Below are 15,144 nucleotides of genomic sequence, written 5' to 3'. Positions count from 1 at the left end.
GTGACTATTCTGTCAACATGAGTTTTTGGGGTTTTTTTGTTTTTTTTTTTCACTTTTCTCTTTCTCTTCATAGCAATGATCAGAATCTGGGAGTTGCCTTGTCTTTTTTTTTTTTTTTTTTCTTGCTTGTTTTCCTTCTGTCTCTACCCTCCCTGCCCCTCACCAGGCGAATTTACTCTCATCACCCAAAAAAGTACCTGGAACATAAAAAGCACACAATGAATATTTGTTGAGTGAAACAAGCTTGATGATTTGAAAATGTCTGCATAACATGTTGAATTATTAGATAGATTTTCTATTTGGAGTGTTGCTATAAAACATATATATATTTCCGGTTCCCCAACGACCCTTTGAAAAAGATAAATTAATTCATGTCATTAGTGATAGTGTATTGCCTGTGGCATGACTTGTCAGTGTGGTTACAAGAGACTAATGATTGAATAATGAGAGTTTATTTATCATACAACCATTTTTTTTGCCACTGAACTGAAGTATAAATAATGGTATATCAGTATTTGCATTATAAATACTGTTTTAGGGTTTGTTATTAGTTCATAAAAATTGTCCCTAGGCTGAAACAGCTAGTGAGTAAACATGGCATATACCACATATAATATATGAAAATGAGCGTGTAGTGGTCCTTTGTTCAGCAAAGACCAAGCATTGCATACAAATTACTTTTTAAAATATTTTATTTTATTTATTTATTTTGTTTTGCTTTCGGGGGAGGTAATTAGATTTATTTATTTACTTATTTATTTTAATGGAGGCACTGGGGATTGAACCCAGGACCTCGTGCATGCTAAGCACAATCTACCACTGGACTGTACTCTCCTCACCTGCAAACAAATGACTTTCATGCGATGAGAGTGAAAGGGTTGAGGAACCCCAATTTCTTGGTGACACTCAGCATTTTGGAAAAGTGATAGGATTAAAATAATCTTGAGGAGGTAAATTGTGTTCCAATACAGAAAGGTGAAGTTCTCCTAGACTTTTCATTCAGAAGAGAAAAATTAGATTCCTCAGATCATGTGAAGGGGCAAGACTGGTTCAATAACTGTGGCCAGAAAACTGAGGGGACCACGAAGAGTTGCCAAGTAACACAGCTCTGGTTGCTGGTATCCGAGCACCCTTGACACAGAAGAGTGATAGCCCCTCTCACAGCAGAAGAGACTGGTTTTCGTGAACCTGCTGTATAAGTCATTACTTGGGGGGGAAATACAATTTGGCTACAAAAATCTCTCCCGTGTCCAAAACACTGATTTCTCCAAACATAGTATTATGGTTAATTGAGAATTCTCAACACCCCTTCCTCTCCTCCATCCTCAGACATTGGAGGTCCCAACCGAGTGACGTCTCCGATGGGACTAGTGTAGTTGAAGACGTCACCACTGGAGAACGACTTAGAGAGCAGCCTGGAGGTGGAAGGCATTCTGGAGCGTCTGGTTTCTGGTAGCTAATGGGAGGCAGGTTTGCAATCAGCCAGCAGCAGGAAACGCCTGTGACCTGTTTTGGAACCAATATCGTTAAGAGTTATTATACTAATGACTCACCTAAAATATCTTAAATTTCCTCTGAAGTGACCATCTGTTTTGCTACTTCAGGGGGCTTTATACATGTTGTTTTATCTCCCTAGAATGTTCTTCTCTTGGTGAATGCCTACTTACCCATTCAGGATTCTGTTCATGTATCATTTTCTCAGGAAAACCTTTCTTACCACTGACCCCCCAACCTCCATCCTGATAGCCACAGTCATACACACACACACGCATACACACACACACATACATACACACACACGCACACACGCACACACACACAGGTCTTCCTATCACACATTCTCAGAGCCCCTTCCACCTTTCCTCCATAGCACCTAAATGTGTGTGAGATCATTAGCTCCATAAGGGCCGGTGTGTTTTTTTCAGTTTTTTGCTGTGACCCCGGAATCTAGCTGAGTACCTGGCACACAGTGGATGCTCAGTAAATATTCCTGAGTGCTTGACTTTTTGAAGTTGTTTTTGTTCTGTTCCTCTGTGTTTTTCTTTGAACTAAAGTTTACAATAGCTACAGACTGTACATTCTTTGTGGGGCTGCCTTGTTCTGTTTCTAGCCTGAACTCTACACTCCTGCCGGACCAACCATTTGTCATCCCCTGATGATCACTCAGTGGCTGCCAACTACAGCTGCTGCTTTGGGATTGGCTCTCCTAGAAGATTCACGGCTGAGGCGAGTTTCTTCAGCGTCTAAGGTTTGGTTCTATTCAATGAGCATTTATTGAGCATCTGTAATTCACCATGCACTTAGATATAACAATGAAAAAGATTGGTTTTGCTTTTGAGGATCTTTGAGTCATGAGATGGGAAGAGAAACACATGGATAGATCGACACCGTGATGTGTGCCAGGTGTCACAGTCAAGGTGCTGTATGATTTAGCTATACTGAGAGAAAGGGGCTTATGCATCGCCCATAACTTGCTGACATACCAGGTTCCCTGGTACTTGTATATTCAGTGATTCTTACTGAATCATGGGAATATCACATAGTGATACAAGTTCTTAAATATGCACATAAAATAAATCTGCTGGGAAACAAACTGCATAGATTTCATTCTTAGTCTGCGTTCTTTTTAAATGCAGTGTTCTGGGTTCTAATCTCTCACCAGAGCTATTGCTTCAGTAGTTTTCTTTTTAATCAGTGTTCAGGTATTTCTGATGCTGCAGGGCCACAGATCCGGCCCTTTTTAGGACTGTGAACAAACAGCACATGAACTTGTTTGGGTTCTAGAAACTATCTTCTGCCTCACCACAACCTTCTCTTTCACCCTTTTCTCACTAGTGTACGGGTGATTTTTCATAGAAATCATTCTCATTTTGAAGATATTCTCACATTAAACAACAGAAGGAAATAATTATATTTGGTGGAAGATTGAGCTTCTGAATAAAGATCTCTTTCACTCTGTTGTTGCAGGAGAAGGAGGGCAGACGCAGCTCTGGGGCCAGTGCATTGCCTGCTGCTGCCTCACTTGTAAATAACCAGCCTCTTGGAAATCCTCACACACAGTGGAGTGGAATTGTTCATGGAAATCCTTGGAAATAGTGACCACCGGTTTTTAGGCATTTATACCAGGATAAAACATCCCATGGTGAGAATCTGTCATTTCCTTAGGTACCTTTTAGTCCTGAGAAGCCTTCTGCTAGGACCCCAGTTGGATCTGATCTTTTATTCTTTGGGGCTTTATTTATTTTGGGCACATCCTCATATCTATTGTACTTGCAGAATTCTTTCTTGAAATACATTCTATTGGAAAATGGAATCTGAGCTCTGAAAGGGACCTCATCTCTGCAAATAGGGGGCGAAATCAAGTTAGCAGTGCAAGCTAGAAACCATAAGTCCCGCCTGCCCTCCCCGCACCAAGTGATCACTAACATTTGTAGAGCTCACCAACCATGCAAAATGCGTCGTTCACACCGCAGTTCATTTAATTCTCGCACCTTCCCCATGAGGTAGTTATTCATAACTCTGTTTTACAGGTAAGGAAATAGGGTTCAGGAGAAGTCAAATGACTGGCCAAAGATCACAGAGCAGGCAGGGGGAAACAGCCATCAAAAGGGGGCCCCTTGCCTTCAGATTTCATGATCTTCATGTACCTTCTTCCTGCACAATGTCATCCTTGTGGGCTGTGCGGGTTTCCTCCAGGCTAATAATTTTATTCATCTTTACACCCATACCCCCAGTGGCCCTTCGGCCTGGCATAAGTGGACTTTCATGTGTACATTTCTTGGTTAGATTGAATTTGTTCTTTGGGTAAGAACTTATTTAGTAGTTATTCAATTTTCCTTAAAAAGAGATAAGTGTTTTACATTACAAACGTATTTTCAACATCCAGAAAGAAGCAAAAAAAAAAAAAAAAAAAAAAAAAAAAAACCCAACAAGCAAAACAACAAACACAAATCAGCGTTTCCTCTAAAATGAATGCAATGACATTTAAGCTTCAATTACACTTCTCGCCGCCCTGCGCAGAGCCACGCCAGGGCCCAAGGCTTCTTGCTGATTGAGAGCACATTTTGAGTTTCCCCCATTGTTCCTGGCAACCTTGCTCCTGTGTAGCAAGCAGGATATTCAACTTGACAAGGCTCTTTCTTTCTGGATCAGGGAAGGAGCAAGGTTCTTGTCAGTTTGAATCATGAGCCCACACTTGGCAGAGCCGAGTGGACAGGCACAGTGGGGGAAGGTGCCATGTGCACGCCATCCGTGCGCCCATCACGGGGGCCTCTCTCCCCGTCTCCCAAAGAACTCAACTGGCCTCAAGCTCCCCTGCTCCGGGAGGACCTCTTTCCTCTTTGGCTGGCTCATTTGCTTCTGACACTAAATCTCCTCGTTATCCAGCTTCTAAAATCTTACTTTAAGGCTTCATCTCTCTACCAGTCTCTTTCTTCAGAGCCGCAGCTGAGACTATCCCATTTTGCAGTCCTCAATGTTTTAATGTTTTAAAACACATTTCTAAGGATGAGAATGCCTTTTTTTTCGAAGTCCACATCAAAAGGCTTTTAGAAGTCATCAAAGAAAACCAACAACCTTGTCTATGCAGCCTTAAAAAAGAGTTTGTCTTTATTATTATTTAAAAAAACCCTCAGCTTTAAAAGAATGACAAATAGAATTAATAAAAGATGAAATCTGGACAGTCTGGTTATGTAATGAAGAAAACAGAAGTGTCTTATTATTTCATACTTTTATCCCTAGGAGTTCACACTTTAGTTGTATTTGTTTTAAGAGGAAAAATGAACAAAATTTTACTGGTTAAGGATCCTAGCGTATGTCTGAAAAGTAAGTAATCTGGCCCCATTTCTCTTCTCATAGACATTGAGGACAATATTTTTGATTACTATATGAATGTAGAGTTTTATCCTTTGCTGTTTCTGTTTTTAAATCATAAAATAGCAGTAAAACTTCCTTGGAATACATATAGTTTTTCTTTAAAATATTTTTATGGCAGTGGAACCCATCACTAGCTGTCTGTGATTTAACTGTAGAATTTTGTGATGCTAACCTTCAAGGTGGAAAAAAATTTTCATCTGCTCGTCTAGGATCTTCTGGTTGGTCTAAGAATTAAATGGACATGAGACAGATTAGCAGGAGAACATCAAATTTAATTTCGTGTGTACAGGAATCCCATGTTACACGAGAGGCTCAAAGGCAGAAAGGAAAAATGAGGTGTACACGGCGTCCTGAGCGAAGGAGAGGGATGGAGTCGGGGTTTCCAAGCACAGCAAGGTCACTCACAGGATAAGAAGAATGGATGCTGAGTAATTAGCTGTTGGCTCTGGGTGTAGTTCAGCGGTAGAGCACATGCTTAGCATACACAAGGTCCTGGGTTTGATCCCCAGTACCTCCTCTAAAAATAAAATAAATAAGTAAACCTAATTACCTCCCCCCAAAACAAAAATTTTTTTAAAAAGGGTCTCTGAGATCAAATTTATCTCTGGTAAGAATTCCCGTTCTGGGAAAGACCTCCAGTTCTTTGAGGAGAAGGTGAAACTTTCTCTTGAACCAGCAGGGTCCTGATTGCCTTCAGCTCTAAATTATCCACATGCCAAAGTGACACGTTTTGGGGAGGCCCGTTCAGAACCCCTTATGACTTTCCAGTCCAAGATGTGTCACTTTGGCATGTGGATTATTCTGAGCTGAAGGTAATCAAAACCCTACTGGCTCAAAGGAACTTCTACCTCTCCCTTAAAGAATTTAAATTGGGGAGGCCTGTTCTGAACCCCTTCATGACGATCCGATCAACTTGCTAAATGTACCAGCAAACCAAGTAATTAAGGGAGGGAGGGAGGGAAAGAAAAGGACTAATAGTGTTAAACTCAGTCAAAACAGTTAACCTGGGCTTTCAATCATCCTTTTCGATAATGTTTTTGGCTGAATCTGAAACTCAAATAATAAATATTATACTTTGCATGACAAACTCAATTTTTTGTCTAGTTCCCTAATACTAAATAAAACTTCACCACACCTTTACGTGAATATCTAAATTGTAGTTTGCATTAAGAACCTGTAACACATAAATACTATGAAAACACTGATTTGGGGGCTGTTGTCCACATCCTATTTCACTTTTAAGTTCCTGTTTTAATTACATTCTGCTTGTCCCCTTTACCAGAAAGTTAGAAGGGGAATATATTATTAATTGTTATTATTCTATTACTGACCTAACTATACTGCAGATGGGACTTTCTCCCACTGGGGTACCTCAATGGATTGCACGGATGCACTACACCATCGTGGTCGTCATTCACTGATAGTTACTTTTTGAGTATGTGCTAACTGGATGGTGCCTAACAGGTCCCTGTGATGCTGTGTTTTTTCAGCTGTAGTTATAGTTCTAGCCCTAAAAGATTTTGCAGTCTAAAACCACTAATGTAGACCAGCATCGAGGTTAAGGATTATTCATAAAATTTGGACCAGTTCTCACTATATGTGTGTATGTAACTGATCACTTAAAATCAGAGCTACATAGTATTTAGGATAAAGGTTAGTTGAGTGCTGAGCCAATAGATAAGGTCCAGGACAGTCAAGCAGAGATTAAAGTGCAGAGCAGAAAAATTTAGAGAGCAGGATTTTTTTTTTTTTCCTGGAGTCTTCAGGGTAGTGAAGATCTCTCCTGCTGTAAACAGATGTGCAGGGAAGATTAAATTACTGCTTAGAGTTGGAGGAGGGTGATTCATATCCAATAGATGGATGAAGCTTTCATATTAATCATGACAAGAAAGTATCACTGAAAGCCTGTGTTGGTCACTAACCCTGGAGTATGTCGTCCGATGACTTGATTATGCTTTCTAAGGCAGTCTTACTCTCTCTGCTTTTAAGAGGAGATTGAGAAGGGACACCCATGGCAGACTCTCTTATGCTGATATCACTCAATAACACTGGGAATATCTTGGGTGGCAGAGGCTACCAACTTACCAGGATCTTAAAGAGGCCCCACATCACTGAGTGATAACAGGACAGACAGCCTTGGACTTGGCAGGGAAGCAGTGACAGGAAAAGGAGAAGTCACTCCCTAGTTCAGTCCTTAGACGTCTCAAGTGCAACACAAAGCTCAGCTAAGAGTTTGATTTCTTCTTCTTCTTTTCTGTTTGTTCGCTGGTAATAAATAGCCATGGATGCTTATAAAGATGTGAAAAACAATGTTAAAATAGTTTGGGGATGATCAGATGAACAGTCTGCCATGGAGGAAAGAACGAACATTTTAAAATGAAATATAAAATCACCTGTAAAAGGCTAGACTTGAGCTAACTGGGCACAAGAACATGTGTTACGAGTTAGTGGTCTTGTGATTTTTCGAATTATGCCACTGTACATAATACAGCGTTGTTTGATAGACCTCAGTCAGTGGCCTGGCACTACACCAGATCTGTCATTTGGAGGAGAGGAAGGCAATTCCAATTTCATCTACATAAGCTCATATTAAAATAAGGAAAAACAAGTGTGACACAGCTGCAGTAGCCTGGCCAAGTCAAAACGCTTACAAATATTTTATGTCCGTAATACAAGACTGCTTACTAATGGGAGCATATTATGTGTAAGAGTGCCAGATTGCCTTTGATATAAGTTGGTAATAAAAATGCTACAGGGGAAGTATTTATGGTCCTTGTAGGTTATAATAACATGCTTCTGGTTTTATTACTTTAACAGACACTAAGAAAAAAAATCTATACAATGTGGTCACTTTTCTTACACAGCATGTATAACACATGCACCATCAGCTAGCCTATTGAATCGACAATTTATTGGACTTTGTTGCATATCTTGGAAGTAATAGTTTATATAAACATGTGCCTTTTCTCTTCTGAAGAGAATTTCTTGCGTGCTCCGGTTCATGCTCTGTTGTACTGCCATACAAATATGAAAACATGTAAAATTAATAAAAGTCATGCTTTAGGCAATACTACACAATATTCTTTTATGGGGGAGGAGAATGTAGTTGGGTTGAAGCAATATAACAAGTGATGACATTCTAAGATTTATGAATAGAAACACCCTATTTATTATACAAAGTTAAGGAATTTCTCCTTGGGGAAAAGGAAATGTAACCACTCTACTGATGTATTTGAAAGAAAAAAATTTTTTGAAACAATAAAAGGAATGGTGCAGTTCCCATCATTTCAATCTATAATGTAATGAGGAAACATGAGAATAATCCCAACAGTATACTGGATCCTTTGGCAAAGGGGAGATTAGAGTGATATTTTGGTTTTGGCATCAACATAGGATTTAAGTTGGATTCTTTAATGAATATTGCTCTAGGAGACACATATGTATAGATACTTGTAATGTCAAGTCAGACGTACTGAGGTGTTCCTGTAAAAGAGTATCATCGACATTGAATTTCAATCACCCACTTCTGACCCATCCTAGCTAACTCCTTGACTTTGACTTGTTGTCTATTAACTGGGCTATTCCTACATGTAAGTCCCACAGAAAGACATTATTGAAGCTGATGTCAGGTTTTATTGCAGGCCCAGGAAGACATTTTGAAGCAGACATGGTCATACGACTTCCCTTCAACCAACCACCCTACCTAAGTGCTAATTTTTGCTACCTTCGTGCTGGGCTGGTCCACCAACAGGGTTTCCTCTTGAGAAAATGTTTTTTGCTTTTGGGGTTTTTTTTGATAGAAACAAATGGGGTTTTCATCTAATTCATACTTATTTAGGGTGAGACTGAGTAAACAAAAAGTGATGTAGTGTGGGCTTAGATATGCAAAATTTGAGACAGTGTGGTAGCCAGAATTCCAGGATGGTCTCCAAGAGTCTTGCCCTCTCACGGACATGCCCTGCAGAATCCTCTCCTTGTCAGCGTGGGTGGGGCCTGTGAATATCACGGGATATTTTTCCCATGACTCTGTTACATTGTATGGCAAAAGTTAAGTAATTTTACAAGTGTGATTAGAGTCCTTACTCAGTTGATTTTGAATAAATCAAAAGAGGGATTATCCAGCGTGGGTCTGAATTAATCAGACTTTTCAAAGCACACCTAGACCTAAGAGGCAAGAAAAAGCAGCAGACTCCCTCCTGTGCACCTTGAAGAAAGTGTAGAGAAGATGAGTGCAGGGAATGGGCCTCAGTTCTCACAGCTGCAAGGAACCGAGTCCTGCCAACAGCCAGTGAGCTTAGAAGAGGAATCCATGATAACATGAGATTGTACCTCCAGCCAAAACCGTGACCCTGAGGAAAGGACCCAGCTAGACCAAGCTCAGACACCAGAGTCACATAGATGGCAAAACAATAAATAGGAAATGTGTGTTGTTTTAAACTACTAAGTTTGAGGTACAAACCAATTTGTCACACAGCCAATTTAGATAGTCTATCATTCTCTTTGTCAAGATTTAGTTGCTCTTACTTCTAGAAAAGTCTCTTACTGAACTAACATCCATGTGTTCAGTTCTGTGTTCTAAGGAAATAGATAATTGTTGGAGAATGTCCCCTTTGTAATAACTTAGTAACTTTCCCTTAGATTTCTAGTCTATACATCTGGATTCTTTTAAAAAAAATTAAGAAAGAAACTGGATTCTATTAACTTTTAAACATAAACTGTTAACCTCTACATTCATTTAACATTTCCATAATAACATTTTTAGTTTTTATGATATTTCTTTCTGAACACATTTCAGTTTCTCATATGTGTTGTGTTAACCTGGATTCAAATTTTCTCATATATGTTGTGTTGACTTACATGGATTCAAGACCCCATAGGGAACTTGCCACTGAAGATAGAAGAGAGGCACTAGTCTTTGCCCCGATGGTCCATGCATCTCTGCCTACTGTGTGTAGGTGAGTATCCCATTCATTTGGCTTGTTGTTTATTTGTTACAGTTTTTAATACCAGCTAGAAATTGTTGATTCAAGTTCAGTTGGGTGTCTATTCTGACTTATGTCTCTGACGTTTGTCATTGAAGCCACAGTGGACATTTCCCAATTTTAACTCTGTAGTTTATTTTAGAACCAATAGACCTAAGTAGATATGGATAGCTTGCTTCTCTTTTTTGTTTTTGTTTCATTTTGTTTTAACTGTGGTAAAAAACACATAACATAAAATTCATCTTAACCATTTTTAAGTGTACAGCTCAGTACTTAGTACCAAGTATTATTCACATCATTGTGTAACTAATCTCCAGAACTTTTTCATCTTGCAAAACCGAAATTCTACACTCTTTAAACCACTCCCCATTTCTTCCTCCCCTTGGCTCCTGGCAACTACCATTTCACTTTATGTTTATATAAATTTGAAGACCCTAAATATTTCATATAGATTGAAACATACAGTATGTGTAATTTTATGAGTAGCTTATTTTGCTTAGTGTAATATGCTCAAGGTTTATCTACAAATTAGTCAGGGCTTTATATTAGTCAGGGTTCTCCAGAGAAACAGAACCAATAGGAAATATTATATAATGTGCATATATATATATATATATATATATATATATATATACACACACAAAAATTGAGATTGAGTAGTAGGCAGAATTCCAAGATGGTCTCCAAGTGTCCCACGCTTTCTGAAAATGCTCTGTAGAATCCTCTTTCCGTTAGTGTGTTGGACCTTTTTGTTTGTTTCTTAAACACTTCATATGGTAAAAATAGAGCAAAAATAGTTTTTTGTTCAAAGAGGAAAAAATACACTTCTATGGTCACAGCTCTAAGGATGATTTAAGTAGTCCCTGGCTCTCAGTTGTGCACTGTAGTATAGGTTAACTTCAACCACAGCTTCTCCAGCTTCAGTCATTTATCAGAAGCTAGAATCAACCTGTAAAGATACATGAAGAAATAGAACAAGTGGCAACCAGCTTCAACATGGCTCCTGCTGTTTGTGACTTCAGCGGCCCCTGATTGTGTATTCTGTGGGATCAGGCTCTCCCGTGTTACCACTTGGCATCGCAACAAACTGATACATATTCCAAGTGGAGACAGGCAGGTTGAGAAGGAAGACGAACCAGTGCAATGAAGCGAGCATCACTACAGTGACAGTTGTGTGGCCAGTCAATTCTGGAATCACCCATTTGTTTAATTTCTAGCAACATGATCTAGTATTAAATTAGTCACATCCTAAATAGGACAATGTAATTATGAAATACACTGAGAAATCAACAGTCAAGGAGAGAAAAGACAAACATCATTCCCTCCCTCCCCATCCCTTTTTCTCCTCCTAGTCCTTCTTCTTCTCCTCCTTTCTCGGCCTCCCTCCCACCCCACCCACCTCTGGTTGTTTTCTTTAATTGTGAAGTTTACTCCTGTACAATTTGTTTGATCTTCTTTCCTAATTCCCTGATTTGTTTCTGAGTAAATTGTTTGGTTTTTTCTTTCTTTTTTTTTTTTTTCTTTTGTTTTTGGAGATGGGGAAAATGATTGACTAAGGGATAGCAATGCCAATTCCTTCCTTCAGAGTTTTCTGGGTAGTTGACTCGGGCATTCATTATCTGGCTAAAGTCGCACTCATAATGCTAACACAGAAGGGCTGACTCCTGAGATTCCCGTAATGAATCCTGGGGCCAGAGAAAAGGGGGCCAGGATTCTGTATAGCTTAGAGTACTGTGAGGGGTAAGATCTTTAGCACTTGGTGGACAGTCCGCATACCTTAAAAGAAAGCCTGCTCTGCTACAGGTGTTTGTTTTCCCCCTTGTGGAGCCACACCTTCTGCAATCAGGGTTCTATCATCAGAAATTGTATTTAGTGACAGGTACTCCTCATCTGGGTGAATGAAATGAATTTAGATTTCATACTTGTCCACCCTCATCTCATCTTCACATATAGGTGAGAGAAATAATAAAAAGCAGCAAGATATAAAAAGGGAAAATTAATCTGAATGAAAGAGAGTTACTGTAGGAAACAGGAAAAAAATTAAAATTGTTATCATTAGTATCCTCATGGAAATTTTAAATAACAATATCGCATTTACTAAAATAATTCAACAACAGGCAGCAATGAGAAAATTTCTGGAAGTTACACCTGATTCTCCATGTGTCACTTTTCATCTTTCACTTATTAAGCTGATTTTCAAAACCACTGCTTTAGATTTCAAAGTGTGGTCCCTGGACCGGCACTATTAGTATCAACGGAGAACTTGTTAGAAGTGCCCGTTCTTGAGCCCCAGCGCAGATCTCCTGAAATAGACATTTTGGCTGTGGAGCCCAGCAAGCTGTGCTTCACTGAGCCCTGCAGATGACTCTGATGTGAGCTGAAGTCTCAGAGCCACTGCCTGACTGCATATTAGAATCGCCTAAGGAACTTTAAAAACTGCTGGTGACTGGCTCCTACCCTAGGAGATTCTGACTTAATAGACTTGGGGTGCAACTTGCGCTTCAGGAGTTTTAAAAGCTCCCTGGTGATTCTACTGTGCAGCTAAAGATGAGAACCAATGATCTCTATCTGCTGGGCTCAAATAATTAGATCCCTTTCCAGATCTGTTTAAAGCAGTGGTTCCCGAGCATGTCTGCTCTTTGGAATCACCTGGAGAACCTCACAGATAACTGCTGGGGTGTAGCACCCCTAGACACTGTCCTTTGTTTGCTCTGGGGTGTGGTCTGGATTTTAAACAACAAAAATCAGGCTACTCTAATATGTCAAGTTTGAGAAACAATGGGTTAAAAACTAAACTCCATGTTCTAAAGATACATTCCTAATTCCAGAGACTAAATTCCTAGATCTAAAGACACTAAATATATGACCTTTATATATATACATATTATCTTATTACAAATAACATATATAAAGACTAATTATATACTGATTATATACATATAACTGAAGTAAGATTTAATTGTTTCCAACATCCCTAAACAAAATTAAGCTTAAAAAAAGAAGATGATTCGTAGCCCAAGGTAATGGACAGAAAGCAGTGCTTCTCAGTCTTGGCAGTGCATCAGAATCTCATGGGAGCTTTTAAAACCTTTAATACTTAAGCCTCACCCCAGACCAATTAAATCCAATTAAATCAGAACCTCTGGGTGTAACTGAGGTATCCGTATTATTTAAATTAAGTCAGAACATCGCAGAGTAATCAAAGGTTCAGTATTTTTGAAATATCCTCAGAAGCTTCCAAAGGGCACAAGAGGCTGAGAACCACAGGTCAGAGGGCGACTTGCACTTCAGGTGAAAAGGAGCTTTGCTCATTCTAGTTTTCTCACAGGACATGGAGAAGCTGGGCCTGCCTTATGTGCCCAGGGATGGAATGACAATGTCACCAGCAGGGGTAATGATACGAGCATCAGTATAGGGCCTTATGTAGTAGGTGTCTACCTGATATACTTCTGGCTTTTATTAGTGGTTTGGCATTTGGTGGCCGGATGCCCCCTGCACAAGTCACCCAGGGATCTTGTAATATTTTTATTTATTATTATTATTAAAGTCAAACATTTGAGCCACCAAACTACTGCAGTAAAACTAAGCTGCAGTAGCTTATGTTAGGGGTTTTCCACCAGCAGGATTTTGTCACCCAGGGGATACTTGACAATGTCTGGAGACATTTTGTTTGTCACAGCTGTCGAGGGAGGGGAGTCCTCCACTGGCATCTAGTGAATAAAAGGTCAGGGGAGCCTCTAAACACCCTATAATGCCCAGGACAACTTCCCACTCCAATAAAGAATTACCCAGACTGAAATGTCAGCAGCGCTGAGGCTGAGAAATCTTGCTTCTGCCGAAAGCCTGTAGGCTTCTACTATTTCAGGGGAAATTGTAGATCAAAGGTAGAAAGTCTATTACAAAGAATAATTTGCTTAGGGGAGAGTTCAGAAAATCTCCAGAATTTCTTGATAGAACCAGGTATTCTAAAGATCATACCTTGTTCCTAGGAAGAAACTCAGCTGCACAGTGGTTTCAAATTATCCCGGCATCTATTTAAAATTTGTTCCTGGATTTCTCAAAGTAAAAATTCCAACTTACAATATTTAATATATTCTAAGAGAAACTCATCTCTGTGTACATATATTTAGAACAACCAACAAATCATCTGGAGGGTTTCTTTTTCCATGGGTTTATTCCCTAAGCCCTGAGTGTCCTTCTCTGTCTCCTATCCAGGGGAGCCCAGGTGTGTTTTTTTAAGTGACAGTTGAGGAGTCAGATCCTCCTGAAAACCTTGCATGACCTAGGACTTCCGTTACTAAAAGAGGTGTCCCTCTTTCATGTTCTCAAGATACTCTCTGTGCATTTCACATTTGTCTCATAGTATGTAAACATTTTAAAATATGAATCTAACTCCTTAATAAGCTGTATCTCTTAAAGGTAGAGCATTTGCTCTGTAGTTCCAGGACCTCGCAAAACCCTGGCACGTTGAAGAGTACTCAGAGTTTTGTTAAATGAGCAAATGAGTGGGTGACATGTTTGCATCATTAGTTGTGTTTTATGCAATACCGGGAAAATAACTATTTTGCATTAACTCTTATGTAGGTGACTCAGATCTATCACATCAAAAATTGCATTGAAGTTTACTCAACCACAAAAACCCACCTTTATACTTAGACTCATTTATCAGTGCTGCTTCCTGCTTGTCCTAGTCACTTTCAGCCCTCATTTTAAGAGCTCAAGGTCACTGAGCACAAATAATAAATTGTTTCTCTTTCCCTAGTAAAATATTGAAAAAAACCTAACCAAAATGAAATAGCAAGAAGCCACGGAGTTTAATGTGTTTTCTGCAGGCTCATTATTTTTTGAAAAAACTTTATGAAATATTTTTGATTGTTTTAAAATATTTTTACAAAGAAGGAAAAAGAGCTTGAACCTCTGACCTTCTGATAATACGTTTTTCAGCTCCTTCTAGCTATATCTGCCGAAGTCCTAGTTCTAGGCACTTGTAAGATATTTTTAATCATTTGTGCCTATTCATTTTGATTAAAGGAATCGGAGGAAAAAAGAAAGTGAGCCATTCCAGAAAGGGCTGCAGAAAGTATGTCATTAACATTTTTCTACCGCCAAATTTAGTCATCAACTTAATTGCTGAGATTTAATTGTTCTCATGGGATTTTCACAGTGACTGCTTCATTGACCATCTTGTTCTACAAAGAAAATATATGTACCAACTCTGAAATTCTATGTTATTTCTGGGAAAAGGTCATCATTTAGTTGATAGAGAAAGCAAAGGTATTTAGTTCAA

At 39.2% G+C, this 15,144-nt stretch overlaps 1 pseudogene; it reads right to left on the bottom strand.

Annotated features, from left to right (window-relative positions):
• Window positions 1–10,714: 10,714 nt before the first annotated feature.
• On the bottom strand, window positions 10,715–11,191 carry LOC102515041 (annotated as a pseudogene).
• Between the last annotated feature and the right edge of the window lie 3,953 nt (window positions 11,192–15,144).

This window comes from Camelus ferus, chromosome 1, assembly GCF_009834535.1.
Source record: "Camelus ferus isolate YT-003-E chromosome 1, BCGSAC_Cfer_1.0, whole genome shotgun sequence".
In the NCBI taxonomy this organism is placed as follows: domain Eukaryota; kingdom Metazoa; phylum Chordata; class Mammalia; order Artiodactyla; family Camelidae; genus Camelus; species Camelus ferus.
The sequence above is the reverse complement of the archived record's forward strand: the minus strand, read 5'-3'. Positions and strand labels throughout refer to the sequence as shown.